Consider the following 20,489-nt stretch of genomic DNA (forward strand, 5'->3'; position numbering starts at 1 on the left):
GATATGAGACAGGTGGATAATGTTAACGAGTGCACATATTAAACATGCAACCCAAAGGTATTTATTGCAAATATGAGTAAAATGGCCCACAAATTCAGCAAGTTGTGGTCTTGAGGATTGGGAGGGGGTTTATGAAGGTGAGGAGAGCGTGGTTGGCGAGTTGTGGGGGCGCATGGTTGCCTGGAAGAGAGGTTTTGGTTGTGGTTGAACCAATCTGTTGTTTCAAAGGGTTGTTAGTTTGCTTTGGAATTAGTGCCCTGAATGTACTGAAGTCTAAAAAGGTGGTGTTGGTTACACACTTTTTGTGTTATTTTAATCTACAAACTATCTAGGCAGTTTTGGTTAAGATGGCAACAAAAATCTCAATTGACATGATTAAGCCTTTTAAGGGCGAAGGAGACATTGCTTGGTTAAAAAAGGTAAGATTGGTTGCTAGGCTTCAGGAAGTGAATAATGTGGCTGCATTTATTCCTTTGTTTTTGGAAGGTGATGCATTGGCCTAGTATTAAGAAATTAAAGATGACCAGAAGGCCAATGAGTCAAGTAGGCAAAAATTTTGGTGAATTCAGGGGACATTGTTATTGGTGTAGAGCCCCACACACACTGTGTTATTGTAAGAACTGTAAACCAGTCGTGTGCTTCTGGTGTAATATGGTGGGTCATATTTCAACTCTATGTGATTCGGGAAACGACATAGGGGGACTGGTGCACCAACAGCTTCCCCCTCAGAGGTGTAAGGGCGCCCTATTTGAGGTTACCATTTGTTGAATTGGAGGCGAATGGGTATTCTGTGGTGGGCTTGGTGGACAAAGGTTGTTCTACTACAGTTCTTGGTTCACATTTAGTGGATAAAGTTAGTGAAGGAAGGGTCATAACTGCCTTTGATGGGAAACAGGTCTTGTGTAAATCTGAAACATGTAAATTTGAGTATTGATGATGTAGCAATTACTGTAACTGCTTTAGTGGCTGAGGGCAAAGTTCTGTTTGGTAAGGCAAGATGTTCAGTGATAAGTGATAACTCTGAGTGTGGTGCTATGACTAACGCATGTGGTAGTTCCAGTGTTATACAATTGAGATGAAGATTTTGTGGCAAGATTTGATGGTAGTCAATGGACAGTAGAGTGGTTCATCAAAGAGGAAAATACAGTAGCGTTGACGAATAAAATTAGTTGCTATGATGACGGATAGGATGAATGGGAGAGGGGTGTTCGAGAAGGAAGTAGACAGATGGACTGAAAAGGGTAATTTGCTCCCCTGGGAAGAGCTGATTGAGGATGGGGTCTTGCCTTTAATGGCTGTTGAGCAACCAACTAAAAATATAGACCAGTGCTGGACTTGAGAGAGCTGAACAAGTTTGTATAGAGTCATACTGGGATGATAAAACTGATGTGTGGTGAGACCTTATGGGAATGGCGCACAATGCAAGGTAACCTATTGTAGATTTAGTAGCTATATCTGCAAATTAGGGTTGAATTCTGCTCAAATTATGGGGTAAATTTTAAAAACTGTTTTGGGGAGGAGTGTAATTCTTACATCAATGATTCTTTGGTTGATGAAACTCAGTTGCCAGCTTCTGAGTTGGTCACATACTTAAAACTGAATGGATTGATTCCTAAACCACCTGAGACTTTGGCTGGGAGTGCTGCTTTGGGTTATAAGTGAGAATGATGGTGTTTGGTACTCTGCAAGAGGGAGTGCCATCTAAGAGATTTCGGATGAGATATCAAGACGACAAGACGAGAGTTGTTTTCAATTTGTGGAAAATTGGTGGGCCACTACCCTGTTGCCATTTGGCTACGAGGTGGTTGGTCACAGGAGAGTACAGTACTGTAGACTCAGGTGTTATGTTGATGCTCAAAGAGGTTGTCCAGATGGTAAACAAACATGAGCTAGTGGAAGGGCAGTGGCATGTTTCTCGGTCTGAGGATGGGGTTCTTCGGTGTGATGTGAGTAGTTTAACACTGGGGTGGTGTTGTGGTTGAGGATGCAGCTTGGTTGCGAAAGAAACATGATAGCAATCATATTAATGTGGCCGAGTTGGAAACTGTAGTAGAGGACATCAATCTTGCCCTGCAGTGGGAACTAGAGAAATTAGAGATTAAGACTGATTCTGCTACTGTTCTCGGGTGGATGAAATCTGTTATTACAGAGGATAAGAGGGTGTGTACAAAAGGAGTAGGAGAGATGATGATAAAGCGATGATTGGGGACTGTGAGGGAGCTTATTGAAGAATTTGGGTTAGAATTGAGGGTGACATTAATAAGTACTGTACAGTGAAGAACATGGCTGATGCCTTGACCCGGGTTAAAAACAGCTGGCTTTTGAATGAACTAAAGAACCAGGTGAGCAATGAGGAGATGTGTTGCATGAACAATACTGATTTGTGAGAGAAGCACAACAGGCATCATATGGGTGTAGATAGGACTTCTTTTTTAGCATAGAAACTGGACTCCAAAATTGATAAACAAATGGTGAAACATGTTGTGAATAGCTTTTTGCAGTGTCAATCAATTGGTCCTGCCCAAGGATTTTAGCAAGGATGCACCCGCCATCCCCACCCTGAGCTTCAGAGAGGTATCAAACTCTTAAATCCCCAAGACTGGGGCATTCAACCAGCAAATGCTTTACAGTCAAGGGGACTAAGCAATCCTCACAGTATGGGCAAGGTATGCCCGTCGTTAAAAACTCGTGTTAAACGAGTATGGCCAATGCGAAGACAGCAGAGGGCAGTTTCCCATTTTAGGGGCATAAAGTTATACTTCCAAGGAGATATGACACTTTTGATCTCTCTCATCTTATTCTGGTCTAGAGTCCCAGTGCTGTTGCCTAACATCACAGAGACCACTGATATTTGGCCAGAAATCACTGTAATATTGGATATTTCCTTGGAAGTAGTTCTGCTGCAGCTGTTTCTGCCAGTTTATCAGTCTCTTCATTTCTAGGACACTAGCATGTGCTGGAACCCAGCAAAATTCCACTCTTGATACCTCTGCGCTCAATGATGACAAGCCACTCTAGAATCTTCAAAACTAAAGGGTTGGTTGGATTAAAATGTATAATGCCTGTAAAATGCTTTTTGCATCACTAAAAATTGTAAAATTGCCATCTTCCATTATAGCTATTTTTTCAATAGCAGTTAAAATTCCATACAGCTCTGCTGTAAAATTTGATGCCTCTAAAGGAAGTGCACCCCTACAATTAAAACCATTAGAATGTACTGAAAATCCAACGCCAGCATTGGGTTTGGAGCTATCTGTGAATATAAAATTACTATTTTGATGTTCAAAGAAAATGCATCGAATTTCTTCTTCTGCCCTATTTCTCTTACAGCCTGTAAAATAATGACAGAAATAGACTACAGGCAACTTCCAGGGAGGGGTTGTTGGATTCCTAAAGGGAATCACTCCACTACTGGTCAGATTCAGGCTATTCAACAGTTGTTTTACTTTACGGATATAGAACTAATTTAGGATGAGCCTCATAGTAGCCAAAGAAATTCTCTCTATGCACTGTTTGAGATGCAAGAGAGCCCGGAAGTCTCTGTAACCTTACCAGTATCTGATGACAGAAGACTGACGATACAGTTCCAGAGGCAGTTCTCCAGCAGACTTGGAATGGGTAAGTTTTAAAAGCATCTGTGGCTAGTCTAATGCCAAAATGGTGTACAGAGTCTAAAATTCTTAAACAACTAGGGGTAGCTGAAGAATATATTTCACATCCATATAACAACTTAGACAGTAAAAGGGCTTTGTACAATCTAAGAAGTGTTATGCGATCACTCCCCAGGATGTGTGCGCTAGGACTTTAAAGATATTTAAAATATCTATGCATTTAGCTTTCAGCATCTTAAGATGTGAAGCCCATGTCAACCTTCGGTCAACAACAAATCCTAAAAATCGGGTTTCTTCTACACATGGGATTCTTTGTCCTTTAAGATATACATCAGGATCAGGATGTAGTCCACAAATGCAGAAGAAATGAACAGTTTTGCTGTTTGGGAACTTGAAGCCATTCAAATCTGCCCATTTGATTAATTGTCAACTGAAGTTTTCTTTCAATTGTGGACATTCTTGCTCCAGAAAATGGTATGGAAATATCATCCACAAAAATTGTATGAAGGACATCATGAGGAATAACTGCAGAGATGCCATTTGTTGCCAAGGCAAACAGAGTAACACTGAGTATGCCACCTTGATGGACTCCTACTTGCCATTTTCTTTCAGACAAGAGTATTACCTACTCTTACCTGAAAGTGTCTGTGTGCTAAAAATGCTCTCAGGAATAATGACAACTCCCCTCTTAATCCACATTCATGAATACCTTTAAGAATTCCACATCTCCAAGCAGTGTCATATGCCTTTTCAAGGTTTAAAGAATACTGTCACGTGATGCTGCTTGGATGCAAATGACTCGAGACGGACTAGGGCGTCTGTTGCTGAGTGCAATTTTTGGAATCCACACTGTGCAGGTGATAAAATGCCCTTTTTTTCCAAGATACAGACAAGCCTTGCAATGACCATCTTTTCCATTATCTTATTTCCCAGCCCGAGAAGAACCCTAAAAGAGTTCAGAGGTCTGGTTAAACAAATCATTTATAACTAATAACTTCCATTATCTTGCACAGACAACAAGTTAGTGCAATTGGTCAGAAGCTTGTTGGTAAAAACTTATCCTTACCAGGCTTTATAAAGCCTAAAATAATTGCTAGTTCCCATACAGTTGGGTAACCCGTGTCACGCCATATCCTGTTTACATATAATACATAAAGTAAGAAGCTTTGTGATTACTGATACTGTACATGCCTTATCATAGCATAAGGAATGTCATCAGGGCCTGGGGCTGTATAATTACAAGAAGCTAGAGTTGAACCAAACTCCTTTTCATTAAAGTGACATTTTTATAATAAAATAGTTTTATATATACTTACCCAGTAATTACTTAGCTAAGAGTTTCTCTTGCCTTGGCAGCTCAAATTCAAAAATTCGCGGGTTAGCACTTCAGTTTAGTGCAGGTGACTGGTCTCGCCAACTAATGAGAGTACAGTATCAGGAACTACTTGGCAAATACTTGCCATTACGTTTATGCTTTATGTCCATGTGCATGGAGGAGGGACGGCTCCATCTGTAATTACTGGGTAAGTATGTATAAAACTTTATTTCATTATAAAAATGTCATTTTTATATATGTAACTTACCCAGTAATTACTTGGCTGAATCCACATTGACAGGTGGTGGGGATTCATGGACAAATTCTGTTTCCAATCATTAATTCATGTAATGATTTGAGATACTTGATATGTTGCCAGCATTGGATACAATGCTTGTACAGTAAACCCCCCATATTCGTGCGGGATGCGTACCGCAACCTACCCAACCCCCCCGAATAGCTAAAATCCGCGAATACTTAAAACCCCTCTAAAAACACTTAGAACTGCCTATTTTGATAGTTTAAACACAAGAAAAACCCTCTAAAAATGCTTATACCCAAGTATTTTAATAAGTTTTGTCACAAAAAGTGCACTTAGTCATAAAAATATGAAAATACAGTAATTAGTGAATATTTCTCAGTGAAAAATACCATGAATGGGCGAATTTTCCGCGAATAATGGGTAGATACGTTCCACAGAGAAATCCGCAAATACGTGAGTCCGTGAATCGTGAGAACGCGAATACGGGGGGTTTACTTTAGTTCCTTGTTAGTTAAGAGAGCCTGCAGTAGAGAACTTCCTCTGGTTGTTGATCAACTTAACCTGTAGCAGCATGGCAGTAAAGCCAGGAGCGCCTCTACTTAAGTGGGAGCTTTGTAGCCAAGGAGTACTCCGATGGCTAGCAAAGCATCAGTGGAAGTTATGTAGCTCAAGGAGTTATCCAATGGCTAACAAAACTTTAAAAAGTTCCCTTGCCCTGGGTGCAGCACCAATATAAACAACCAGATATGACTGTCACTGAAATAAAAGACCATGACCCATTCACTGACTGTGATGAGTGCTCCAGGTAAATCTCACAAGTCTCGGCCCCTTACTACAAGGTGAACAGATAGCAGGAGAAAATCCTATGCTTCCTTCCACGATGCCATGCCAGTTACTAATAAAGATTGCAGGGAACTGCAAGAATCTTACACTGTTTTAACTTTCTTCGAAAGGCAAGGAGTGAAGATTGATTACACTTCCAGAATGTCAATTATAGAACGGACGTCAGGGGCATAAAGTGCCTGAAAGCTAATGAGGCAGAAGCTGTTCTGACTTGACATCCTTTCCCTCCCTTAAAAGGAGAAAAATGCTCTCCTACTTCTAAGAATGTCCAGAAAAGGTTGATTGTAGACTGGACATCAGGGGCACACAGTGCCTGAAAGCTAATGAGTTAGAGGTTGTACTTTGTGTTTAGCTTTCACTAAAAGTAGGTCAATATCTCTCCATAAACTAAGAGTGGCATCAGAAAACAAGTCCAATCACAAGAGAGGACCATAAGTTCTTAGATGGAGGGTGCTAGAACACTAAAGGTCATGAAAAAAACTCCTGTGCTTCCAATCCTCCTCAGGTCATACTGTAAAACTCCAACAGAAAATGAGCTTCTAACTCTTCTCCAGAGCCAAGGATGTGGGAGAGTTGGCGCCAGACAACCGGAAGCTGGTGCCAGGTGTACTGAGCTGGTGCCAGGCTGTAGGTGGGGCCAGCAGAGCTGGTTGTCAGCTAAATAATTGGTTGGCAGCGGGTGGGTGCTCCTAGAAGCTCGGGGTAGAGTTGGCACCCGGCTGTAGCTGGCGCCAGGTGAGGAAAAACAACTTGGGCTCACGGAAGCTCCTGGGAGCCCGGAGCACAATCCCTGGCTGCCAAAACCATCCTCTCTTCCATTAAGTTCTTGAGAGAGAGAGAGAGAGAGAGAGAGAGAACGGATTCAGGTCACAGAAGGGTCTTCGTTCTTGGTTAAAAATTCCCAGGGCTGACGGATGCTCCTGGGAGCCCGGAGCACAATCCCCCGGCCGCCAAAACCATCCTCTCTTCAATTAACTTCTTGAGAGAGAGAGAGAGAGAGAGAGAGAGAGAGAGAGAGAGAGAGAGAACGGATTCAGGTCACAGAAGGGTCTTCGTTCTTGGTTAAAAATTCCCAGGGCTGATGGATGCTCCTGGGAGCCCGGAGCACAATCCCCGGCTGCCAAAACCATCCTCTCTTCCATTAAGTTCTTGAGAGAGAGAGAGACAATGGATTCAGGTCACAGAAGGGTCTTCGTTCTCGGTTAAAAATTCCCAGGGCTGACGGATGCTCCTGGGAGCCCAGAGCACAATCCCCGGCTGCCACAACCATCCTCTCTTCCATTAAGTTCTTAGAGAGAGAGAGAGAGAGAGAGAGAGAGAGAGAGAGAGAGAGAGAGAGAGAGAGAGAGAGAGAGAACGGATTCAGGTCACAGAAGGGTCTTCATTCTCAGTTAAAAATTCCCAGGAGAAACGAGCAACCCGCGTTACTGAGTCAGACATAGCTTGATACCCCCGTCTGCATCTCTCAAATGTCTTAGTAGCACTTCTGAAAAAACATCTCCTTCCTGATAAACACCTGGACAGCCCAAAGCCTGTCCATGCAAGAGCATACCACCTTGATAGTGTCTCTGAAAGTAAGATTGTTCAAGAAGTTAATTGTCCGAGAAGTTAAAAAAGATGGGAGGATTCCAAGAGAGTACGCCAATCAATTGCAGCAAGACGGGAACCATAAATTACAATTCAGCACGGAGTTCCTCATTGGACGGGTTGGTATCGTTCTCGGCTAGCACTCTGCTGGGCCCATGTTCGATTCTCCGACCAGCCAATGAAGAATTAGAGAAATTTATTTCTGGTGATAGAAAGCAATTTCTCGTTGTAATGTGGTTCAGATTCCACAATAAGCTGCAGGTCCCACTGCTAGGCAACCAATGGGTTCTTAGTCATGTAAAATAAATTCAATCCTTCGGGCCAGCCCTAGGAGAGCTATTAATCAGCTCAGTGGTCTGGTTAAACTAAGGTATACTTAACTTAATTCAGAACGGGGCTACAAGGGATGTAACCTTCTGATGAGTCTGAAAAGGCCAGCTTTTCCTTGACCATCTTGAATGGTGGAAGAGCATAGAGTCCAAGCTAGCATGAACTTGCAGAATGGGGTACGCTAGGGACTGTGGTCTAGTCTAAATGAATACCGTAGTCTAGGAGAGAGCGAGGGTCGAGAAGGGCTGAAGCCTTATGCGAAAGGCTTTCAGCTTTATAGCATAGTGTGAAGGTTCTGTTCTCCCAGGGGCACATCATGGAAATTCCCAGATCCCTGAGAGGGCGCCCTCGACTAGAACAAGGAGTGAGAAGCAGTCTTAGACTAGTCTCATGAGAAAGGACTTCCTTTGAAAGTTTAAATTCGGACAGATACCACCGAAGGTCCGACTGAAAATTCCAGTCTAGGGGAAAAAACAGCAGAGTCTTGCTATGATTCCTTGCCCCTGTGCGGGGCGAAGACTCAATAGATGGCTTGCCAAAGCCTAACAACTCCCGAGCTGGCTGACTCTGTCTTGTAAGACGGGTCTGTGATGTGTTTGGAGTCTGTATGTGGACAAGAAAAAATTAAGCACCCTATATAACATGGAACTTTGTACAAACGGCCCAGAGACTGTACGGTAGGGCTGTTCGGGTAGACTCTGCAACCGAGCATCGAACAACATAGTGCAGGCTCATGGATAACTAAGTGGACTAGTTGTCGACCCTGCCGAAACTTGACAGCCACGGAGACATGGCCATCAGGGCGGGATTGACTTCTTATGCGATAACATCCAGCGTGGACTTGATGACACATTGTACTGACTGAAAACATATGCAGAACTGTACTTGGCCAAAACCAACATCTGACATGCTCACGGGTTGATGATGAGATCGAGGGCTGCCCGCGCCCTCGATCTCATCATCAACCCGCGGCAGGAACAGAGCGTCATGGAGTCGTGGGGCATGATCCAGGATCTCCTCACCCTCCCTGACACCGACAGCAACGGCAGGCAGTCCAAGATCAGCCTGTCGAGGGAGATTCTCCTCCGCCAGCTCCTCCCAGAGGTCCGGACTCAGGTCCTCGAGCCCTACGCCATGCCACTCGAGGTCTTGATTAGAAGGGCGCAGCAGCTGACCAACTCCGCAAGGGCAGCAAAGCAGGCATCAGTGCCCGCACACCCCATCAGTTCCATTCAACAGGAGGAGGGCACAGAGGAGGAGATAAGCGTTGTCATAAGAAGGCGGCCACCGTATCATCACAAGAGGAACCCACCGGGCCCTTGCTACCACCACCAGCTGACGGCAAGGATGCCCGGAACTGCCAACCCCCGTGCTTTGGGAGCTCGCCGGGTGAGTCCGTTAATGACGCTGGTGATTTGCCAATGAAAGTCAGCACACCCGAATGCTGGTTACAGCGCCGTAATGAGTCCGCTAGGGGCGTTGGTAGTTCCTGGAGCCAAGACTAAGTTGCCATGTGAGTCCACTAATGGCTCCAGGAACCACTCCGGGGTCACCACTTTAAGAGGTGCGAAAGAAACGAGCTGGATAAAGTTACTGCTGATTTATTGAGGACACAGGTGGTTTATATAGCGGCGGACTGACGTCACGTCGAGGAATACAATGAGAGCCAGGGTGACCTGAGGTCAATAACATTTGACAATAAATACAATGAATAAATACACTCTGAGTTACAAAATTGGACAATAATGAAGTTGAATACATTCTGATACCTGAGTAAAAGAAACATATAACGTACAAGTTGGTAACAGGTAAATATCTACATAAATCAGTTTAAATGATTGGGTATGGCTGATCCTGCGTGACCCGTTATCCTAGGAGTGGCAAAGAAAATGGGTTGTCATCACAGAAAACCCGCTTAGCGGGGACTTTACAAATATTTTTTTACATTTAAACTGATTTATGTAAATATTTACCTGTTACGAACTTGTACGTTATATGTTTCTTTTGCTCAGGTATCAGAATGTATTCAACTTCATTATTGTCCATTTTTGTAACTCAGAGTGTATTTATTCATTGTATTTATTGTCAAATGTTACTGACCTCAGGTCACCCTGGCTCTCATTGTATTCCTCGGCGTGCCATCAGTCCGCCGCTATATAAACCGCCTGTGTCCTCAATTAATCAGCAGTAACTTTATCCTGCTCGTTTCTTTCGCACCTCTTAAAGTATATGTTTCTTTTGCTCAGGTATCAGAATGTATTCAACTTCATTATTGTCCACTTTTGTAACTCAGAGTGTATTTATTCATTGTATTTATTGTCAAATGTTATTGGCCTCAGGTCATCCTGGCTCTCATTGTATTCCTCGGCGTGACGTCAGTCCGTCGCTATATAAACCACCTGTGTCCTCAATAAATCAGCAGTAACTTTATCCTGCTCGTTTCTTTCGCACCTCTTAAATACTTTCCACATTTTCTCGTCCCAGTCATTACATTCAGCACAAATTTTCTCCCTACTACACTCCTGCCCCACACTGTGCAATTACTGCAAACTGTATGTGAACCATAGCAAGACTTAGTCAATCTGGTTTTACAACCTTTGCTGCAGTAGCGAAAACTAGAGGAACTAGAATCAGACATAAGTAAAAAACTAGAATTCTGTTCCTAAAAGCTAATAAGCTGATCAAAGCTTGAAGGCTACTCAAAATAAAGCAGTAATACTTCACCAAAATCCAGTAAATACAACCAAAAACCATGAAAAAAGTTGCAGCTGCCAACCCGTTGTTTAGTCAAGAGCCAGCAGAAACAAATTGAGCTTGTCTGCTAGGTAGTTTCCAGTGTTCTCTGATAGTGGGCGGGGTTAGTCACCTACACAAAACAATTGAAACGCTACTGCAATTTTTAAAAAAGGCTGCCGCACGTGTCACAAACTATAGCTATGTACAAGTAATTACTTGGTAAGTTACTGTATATGAAAATATAAATTTTCTTAAAATTTATTTGGATACCTACCTACTGTTAAAGTTAGCTTACATTTCCGTGCCAATATTTAAATTAAAGATAGGATGGCTGCCCAGATGCTTGTCTAGTTCACCTGTTCTCCACCAGGTGTGTTTCGAATGCTTTAGCTTTTGTCAGAATTCTCCTTGACAGCCCGCTAAGTTGTGGGGAGGCTGGGTGGGGTCTACTTTAACTATAGGAAGTATCCAAATAATAAATTTCATTATGAAAATTTATATTATTCGGGATGAAATTTACCTACTGTTGAAGTTAGCTGATTCACACAAAGAAGAGGGCAGTGGGTAGTGCAGCTAGACATAAATCTGCTCAGCCAATCAAGCTACAGGTTTCTTGCATGAAACCCAAACCATTCCTACCTCATCTGGAATCCTTTCTGGATCTTACTACCACCAAAAGTTGGATTCCATTCAAGGAGCAAGGCTCTCATACGTGTGCAGCGAAGAGCAGCCAGAATGAAACAGAAGTGGCATGCGGGGACCTGGGGACCCCTGTACCTGGGTCCAAAAGCCCTATAAAATGAGTCGCTACAAAAAAAAAAATACTTTTATCATATAAAGGTATGTTCCTATACAAAATATGTACCTTCAAGCTCCCCAAAATATTAAAACCCGGGATTTAAAACAGGGAGCCTACAGGATTGCTCTTTCTTCGGTTCAGGAAAAGACTATCTGCTACTAGTAGAGAACTAAGGGCTTTACTGTTTTCAAACATGATTCTGCATACTTAAGGTAGTGAGCAGGCAAAAGCAAATTGCATTTCTACTGTGCTGCATTACAGTCAACGCCCACTATTTGCAGACTCAGTGATTCGAGAAATTTTTCTGCGGAATCTATCTATAAATTATTCGCGGGAAACTTGGCCGTTCGCAGATTTTTCTGTGGGACATATCTGTGAATTATTCGCGGGAAACTCGCTATTCACGGATTTGTTCATTTTTTCATAGAGCAATATTCTGTATTTTCATATTATTTGCTGTAACAACATTAAATAATACACAGTAATGGTACAGTAATATTAAATAAGATTAAACAATACGAATATACACTGGATACCTGTAATAAAAATACATAACAATAATAAGATATAATACGGGTAATCACCGGTGATGAATGTTGATCATAGATGATGATGATGAATTAGCTGTGCAGCCTGATGAATGATGATGAAGATATGACTGCACAGCAAAGTATAGGAGTCACATCTCCTCTGAGGGTGGTGCTTCGTCAGGGGTTTCGGGAGGCACCACCTTGTTGAGGTAATTGAACATATTCACAAAGGTGTTACGATAGGGCTTCATCAGTTCATTAAGGTCATTGGAAAAATTTTGGGATCTTTCCTCAAAATTATCCCATGCCTCTAACATTGTCTGCAGCTGCCTGACTTCCTTATGAATTTTGTATAGACCAAGAAATTCTTCAAAACCCTGGTCCGCTGGTGGGACAGACTGACTGATTATGAAATTTAAGTCTTGAAGACCAAGTGCCAGAAATTGGTGGGATAGAGAGTACACGAACAAAGGTGGCGAGTTTTTCTCCAGCAAGGGGCTTTCCAAGCATTCTACCCTCTTCACATTTCTTCCTGATGAAGGCAACAGCGCTTAATGTCATGCCATAATGGGCTGCTATTTCTTTATGACTTCTGCCCTCTCTTAACATAACAATCATGTCTACCTTCTCCTCGAGTGTCATGATCTTCCTCTGGCGCTTAGGCTCTTGGCCAGAAGCCTTAGAAGATGCAGGGCATTTAGGAGGCATCTTAGGGCACGATTCAAAAAGATACGCGAATCCGCATCGATACGTACGTGCACGACACTCAAGCTCTAGAGGCATACACAGTGGACTTAGATGCTGGGTCATTACAGTGTACATATGTACATACACAGTGTTGTGCATAACAACATTGATATTCTGCATATACTGTCCACTTTATAGACAGTATTTTGTTGTGCTGTAAGATGATTTTGAAATATCGAAGTATTTCAGGATGATACGTAGTACTGTACATAGAGCATGTCTAAAATATGTACATAGTTTGTAGAATGAGGGGACTACGTTGCTAGGGTGTCTGATACAGAGTATTTTCATTTTACTATACAGTATGTTTTCGTGACAAACTTTTGCAGAAGTGATAGTATCAACCAAAATTACTGATCTACAAATGCAAGAAAATCCAAAGAAGATGGCGTGTAATAGTGCTCCTGTTGATTCAAGTATCTGTAGCAATTTTATTTTGTAGTTTGGTTTACCTGTTAATCATAGAAATTTGGCTAACTGGACTAACAGCAGGCTTATATGGATACCTCTATCTGTCACAAAGCATAAATGAAATATTCATTCAATTCTTGTACTAGCAACCCATCTGCTACTCTTGAAGATTTGAAATAGACATATGTGTTAGGCAGATTACTTGCAATGGACAAAAGGTATTTAATACATGAAAATAAGAGTTAAAGCAAAATTTTATTAAAACTATTAACATGTTTGAACTAGGCCTATTATTTGTTGCAAGGGGTTAGGGAGGAGGGTAAAATTTTATAGTATAGTTTTTATTGCATGTGAATATACCTGCTGTTTTACTTTTTTTTAATGGCAAAGCTAGTGAAAATGAAAGTCAACACACGAGACTGTCACACAGCGTACTCTACGCTTTACTAAAGGGTGTTTGCTGCATCTCGTCAACCCCTGGCTGAATCGACTTATTAACCTTTTACTTTACTACAATTCCTGCTATCTTTCTTCAACCTAGCTGTCCAGCACCTCTACATGTTGCTTCTTAGTGACACTGTAGGGTTTTCTTCCAATTCTACCTTTAGACCCTTGTATTTCATTTTCTTTACTTAACAGATCTCTATTTTACTGCTAGACCACTCCAACTCCCTTTTTTCACTGTCTTAAGCAGTGAATTGCCAAAAGTGCCCCAGCGCTTGGCTTGGCAACCTAAAGTTCATAAATCTGTCAATCGAAGTATGAAACAGAAAAAGAAGGGGCAAGGAAAATGGTACTAGAATGTTTTTTGTGCATCATATGAATAGGCCTACTGTTTCTTATGGTGGAGAACTGTTATTTCAAGCAATAATTGCATTTCAAACTTGAAAATATAATTTTCCTGTGTTTTAATGGGTGCCTTGGGTAATCCTACCATTTAGGGGTCCAAATTCACTGCATTACATAAAGTCAAGATCAGCACACATATTTATCAAATATTTATTGAATCATGGAAAACAATGAAAAAAATGAGCAGTTTATTTGCTTAAAGAAGCAAAGACTGTAAAAAACAAAGGGAATAAAGGGGGAAAGTAAATAAACAAAAACATGTCCTAGGGGATACAGACCCACAGAATTTGAGAAAATCCTAAGTCAGTCTCTGCTTCTGTTGTAAGCAGATAAACTGCTAATTTTTTCAGGGTTATAATAAAGTGGCTGCTGAAGAGCAAGCGCCCGTGCCAGGTTCCTTCCTGGTTCCTAAGTGCTCACTCCACAAACACAATTGCGGGCACACTACACTATTTGTGTGAAGTGCAGAGCTTTATTCCCTTTGTTTTTTACAATCTTGGCTTCTGTAAGCAGATAAACTGCTCAATTTTTAGCAAACATACTTCTGTTTGCAGATCTGTTGAAAGAATAAATTGAAAATAGGAAAGAAAACTTAAACAAACAGACACAAGGGACCATGCCTTGAACACCTCTGCCATTCATATCATTAGCAAATAAGTAGTTATAGAGACTGTAGACCACACCCTTACATTCTACAATTTGGGGGATCACAGAGGGAAAGTGGGGTTTTTGGGTAGGGAAAACCACAAAATTAATAAAATATGGGGTTTGAGTTAACCTAACCTAACCTAGGGGGACCTAGTCCTTACCTGGCTAGGAAGATTTTGCCTCCTTGGAACCCACCTAACCTAACCTATGATGCCTGGTCCTTGGTAAAAGTTCGTTTCCAGTCCAAACTCCAATTCCACATGAGGGCTAGTACTAAACAGTGATTCATCTAAACTTTTGCCATGTTTAGTATTAGCCCCTAGGGGGTCAAATGTATTTTGCCATCAATACTACCCCTGGGGGATCAAATCTCTCTTCAAATTTCACCAAGTGCATTTTGCAAAACTGAAACTTAGAAAAAAAATCCTCAATCATTCACATGTATTTTATTTTTCCCTGTGATAAATAATTGGTTTGCGAGAATTATATAAAGATTATTTTTTTTATTTCTTTATGAAGATTCGAGGGATATAAAAAAATCGAGTAAGGATGTTTGGACCGGAAACGAACATTATCCCTCACCTACCCTAAAGTAGTTGGCGATGTCCTTACCTAGCCGGGGAAAGGGGTGAAGGTGAAGACCCCCCCCAATTTAATGTAACTTAGGATGCTGGGTCCTCGCCTACATCCAGACCCCCTACCTACAATGTGACCTATGAGGTTGCATTCTTTCCTAGCTGATGGAAGACTTTGGCCTGCCCCCCCCTTTACCTAACCTAGGATTCTGGGTTTTCACCTAGCCCTAAGCCCTCCAGGTAACCTAACCTAAGGCACCAGGTTTTTACCCTAGTGCATGATATTACTTTGAAATATTCCATAAACTTACCTTAAAATGAATCAACTATCAGTAGGATTTGTGTCAATCTTCTGTAGAACACTTCATAGCCTAGCCTTCGTGGAAATGTCAAGACAATCCACCACTGTTTGGAGGTCCTAATACTTGCTTAACCAGTGGTTTAAAACAAAAATTAACTAACATGGCGGAAGGGGAGAACCTTTCAAGAAGTTACCTTTGAAATCACTAACCGAGAAATTACGCCATTGTCGTTTCTTCATCTTTGCAAGTTTCACTAAGGAACAAAAATACCGTAGGCATACTGCAAGGTTCTTCCCTATAATTTAAGGAAGAAACTAATTTTGCACGCTTGAAGGAATTAGATAAAATAACGTTCTCGAAGTTGGATTAATGACTTTGTGGGGGTCAATTTGGCATGGAATTTGGTGATGCAGATAAAATAATCCAGGGAGCAGGAACAACTGCAGCAAAGTTCAAGGAGCAGGAACAAATGCAGCAGAGGGGGCCAGCGACATGACTGTGCACTGAAGCTGTCATTTTCAAGCAACGCCTGATTTCTGAAATCTTAAAAAATTTGCGAAACTTGTAACAGAACAACTAACCATATTTCAGCACTTTCTCGCTCACCCACAGCTCCGGGTGAAAATAACAGATGTTCAAAATCCTCGAAGAAACAAAATCAGGATGGAATCTTCAGTACCTCTGTGCTAACATAGACAAACACCTTTGACAAAATTCAAGTAGGCAACAACATTCGTCAGAAAAAATGTCAATATCAGTAATTTTGTGACTTTCGCATATATATATATATATATATATATATATATATATATATATATATATATATATATATATATATATATATATATATATATATATATATTAAAGCATTACTCAAGGTTGGATTTTTTTTGTTGCGATCTTTAATTTTCAACATGCTAAGAGAATACACACACACACACACACACATACATTATATATATATATATATATATATATATATATATATATATATATATATATATATAAAACAAAAAAACAAAATTATCATAAAGAAATGGTAGTAGTCAGAAAGCTTCCTTCCCGTGTCACGAATCAAAGGCAGGGTACCAACCTAAATGTAAATATCAATATTACCGGTATACTTTTACTCTCCTCAAACGCCTCTGACTTAAGGGAAATATATTAGCTTGACCATTGCCCTGTCATTATGAAGAAAGTTGTTAGAGTAGTTATAAAAAATCTTATGAAATAACTGGCAGAGATCCCCCAAAGGAAAATGTGCAATGGTTGGCAGCTTCTGATCTTGACAGAGATAATTTTAGACACTGCCGAATGTAAACGTTCCATGCGAAGCTCTACACTGCTCAGATTTTTATCGTAGTCAACACTCCACTGACTTCAGTAGTTATTTACGTCGGATAGCTGAATCGCTAGAGCTGGCAGCTGTTGCCTCTGTACCCATATACATAAAGAAAATAAAAAGGCGTGGGGCATCAGATGTGATTGGAATATTTACGTAAAGGAGTACCGCTATCAGGCGATTTTTCGTCACAATTTATAGAAAATCAATGGAAGAGTAATTGATTGTTATGTTTGTCAGATAATGTGCATGGCGAGATTCAATTATCAAAAGCCAATTGCTGTCACAAAGACAAATGCATGAAATATATATAAAAATCGGGCAGCAGCCAAACTGAGAGCTGGATACTCGAAATTCTTTTGGAACGAAGTAGGCCTATGTTGAAGTGTAGGGATAGTCAGAACTCGAATGTAAATGGAACGAAAGGCAAGGAGGTTTGAAATACCTTTAGTGACAGCTATAAAGCGCTGTGCGATGAATGTCAAAGCGACAAAAGTATTCTGCACATTCGGGCGATTTGGGGAGATGGGGGGTGAACATTCAGAGCGGGGGTAAATTTTGTGATGTCATCAGAGACCCCATTCAGTAGCCAGGCATATAGAATGCTTTAGACCTTGATTAAAATTTTCACATTTTCTGTAAGATCTTAAAAAGAAAACAACTGCCACTGTTATAGTAAACACAAGAAAATTCCACATTTCACAGAGCTCAAGTCCATGTTGTACCTGTATTCTTGTAGTAGGGTAGCCTATTATCCAAAATAAACCTTATGGTAATTACATTTTTAGGACTGCTAAATTGAGGACTAGAAAGTAATGTTAGTTTATGCTGTGTCTCGAGGGAGAGGGTCAAGTTCAAAATTAATAAAAACAAATTACTAGGAGCTCTTGGTGGCTAATATGAAACTGGAACCGACCAACGTAGAAAGTGAATATGATATAGGTAGTCCCCGGTTTTACGACGGTGGTTCCGTTCCGATGCTGCGTCATAAGCCAAAAAATTGTTGTAACCTGAAATATCGTTGAAAATTGTAAGAAAACCTTACTTTTAATCCTCTGGGTGTCTTCAAAACGACGTAACCTGCATTTTTATTGAGTTAAAAAAAAAACTCTAAATTTTGACCATTTTGCCGTTTTGGAGCCATATTTCTTCCATCGGATCCGCATTGTAACCCCAGAACGTGCATTATAACCCTGGAAATAATTTTTTAGGAAAATATTTGAAGAGCGTCATAAGCCAAGCATGTCGTAACCCAGGGACTGCCTGTATTATGAAACTCGTTTTATGCGTATTTTTTCTTGAGTTTTTGCCAAATTGAATCGAATTGATTTCCATGATGAAACGAGAATCGCATAAAACCCAAAAAACGCTTACTGATAATGTAACGGTTATAATTTATATTTATTCGTGTTGTTCAGTATAAAAAAAAAATAAAATTTGTCATTTAAAACTGGTACATGTGTTTTACCGGCACTAAAAATCTGATTATACAATTTTCACAAAGCATTTCATCAAGTTCACTTAGGTTAGGTTAACTATGCATTCTTGATATCATTTTAGACAATTTTATCCCTTGTTCAATATATATATATATATATATATATATATATATATATATATATATATATAAGCAACAAGTTATGCGATTTTTATCTGGCTTTCATGTAAACCAGGCTAAAGAAATATATATTTATAATATATATACTGTATATCTATACAAAATATATATATATATATATATATATATATATATATATATATATATATATATATATATATATATATATATATATATATTAGCTATCATGACATCCCTATCAAGGTTGACGTAGCCAGCAATTTATTCTTAAGAACCTTATGGATTGGCTCTCCGGATTTCCTGGAAAAGGAAATTGAACTAATCTGTAAGCAGATGTCGTCTCTAAAGTACCTTGACCATACAACTGAAAAAGCTATCCACAAAACAAACACTATTTTCTACCGTCCCCCCTCATAACAAGACCAGAGAGATGCCCAACAACAAAATAAAAATCACACACCTGGACAGGATTAAGACGTTGACACAGACACTTGGAAACTCGAACCCTTTTATTTTTACTTACCCAAATCTCTGATTAACGTCCAACAAAAGCCAGCCCCCAAAGACACAGGAGTTTACGAAATCCCTTGCCTCGATTGTGACCAATCTTATATCGGCTTTACAGGCAAATCGGCCCCCCAGCCCCCCACCCCCGAGAAAAACACAGCATAAATGTTCCGTTAGGTACGGAAAACAGAGCCCAGCTATTTTTAACCACATAAATTACCATAATCACAGAATAAACTGGAATATGTCTCGTATAATTTATAGCAGCAATAGTTCTTCATTGGAGGGGTTGGTATCGTTCTCGGCTAAGCACTCTGCTGGGCCCACGTTTGATTTTCCGACCAGCCAATGAAGATTTTGAGAAATTTATTTGTGGTGATAGAAATTCATTTCTCGTTATAATGTGGTTCGGATTCCACAATAAGGTGTAGGTTCCGTTGCTAGGTAACCAATTGGTTCTTAGCCACGTAAAATAAATCTAATCCTTCGAGCCAGCCCTAGGAGAGCTGTTAATCAGCTCAGTGGTCTGGTTAAACTAAGGTATACTTATAGCAGCAATTGTCGGTTCACAAGCCAGATGGTGGAATCAGCTTTGATTAAACAAAGAAACACCCTGAATCTTTCAAGAGGTGCGTGGGATTCAGATATTATAGATAAAATCGTCCTCCAACCAGCGATTAATAAGATTAAAGAGAAATTGTCAACTGGGGTGATATAATGGCTGACCTATGGACCTTCTATTATAAATCCTGCTTTTCTGTAACTTTTTCTCATTCATTATTTGCTTGAGGAAAGAGACAGTTTGGTCTTTGAAATATAGCCTTTATTTTCCACATTTGGCGTTTTTATGGGCTTTATATTTTAATATATATATATATATATATATATATATATATATATATATATATATATATATATATATATATATATATATATATATATATATATATATATATATATATATAATTCTTTAGTCCCCGTTTTTACATGAAAGCCAGAAAAATCGCAAAACTTGTTGCTTATAACCGCCATTAAGATCTAAAACGGGGAATTCCGTTTTCATGAATGGACAGAGTCCAGAGGTGCACACCAGGCTTCCTAATATCCGTTGAGCTTTGGACTTCTCCATCTGCTATTTTTCTTTATCTTAATTTGCATTCTTTTATAGAGGAATCATCTAACAGGCCATTCATGAGGGAGAAGTATATATTAACAGGCTCCGTAGTGGGGTATTGTTGTCAGTGGACCTTATACGGTGCACTGCAGACTTTACTTAGGGTTCCTTGCAGCGTCCCTTCTGCCCTTAGCTGTACTCGCTTTCATTAATTTTACTGTACCTCCGTTCATATTCTTTCTTCCATCTTACTTTCCACCCTCTCCTAACAATTGTTTCATAGTGCAATTGCGAGGGTTTCCCTCCTGTTACACCTTTAAAACCTTTTTACTCTTAATTTCCCTTTCAGCGGAGAATGGCGTCATAGGTTCCAGCGCTTGGCCTTTGCCTTAAACTTTATAT

Source organism: Macrobrachium rosenbergii, chromosome 44, assembly GCF_040412425.1.
Source record: "Macrobrachium rosenbergii isolate ZJJX-2024 chromosome 44, ASM4041242v1, whole genome shotgun sequence".
Classification (NCBI taxonomy): Eukaryota; Metazoa; Arthropoda; class Malacostraca; order Decapoda; family Palaemonidae; genus Macrobrachium; species Macrobrachium rosenbergii.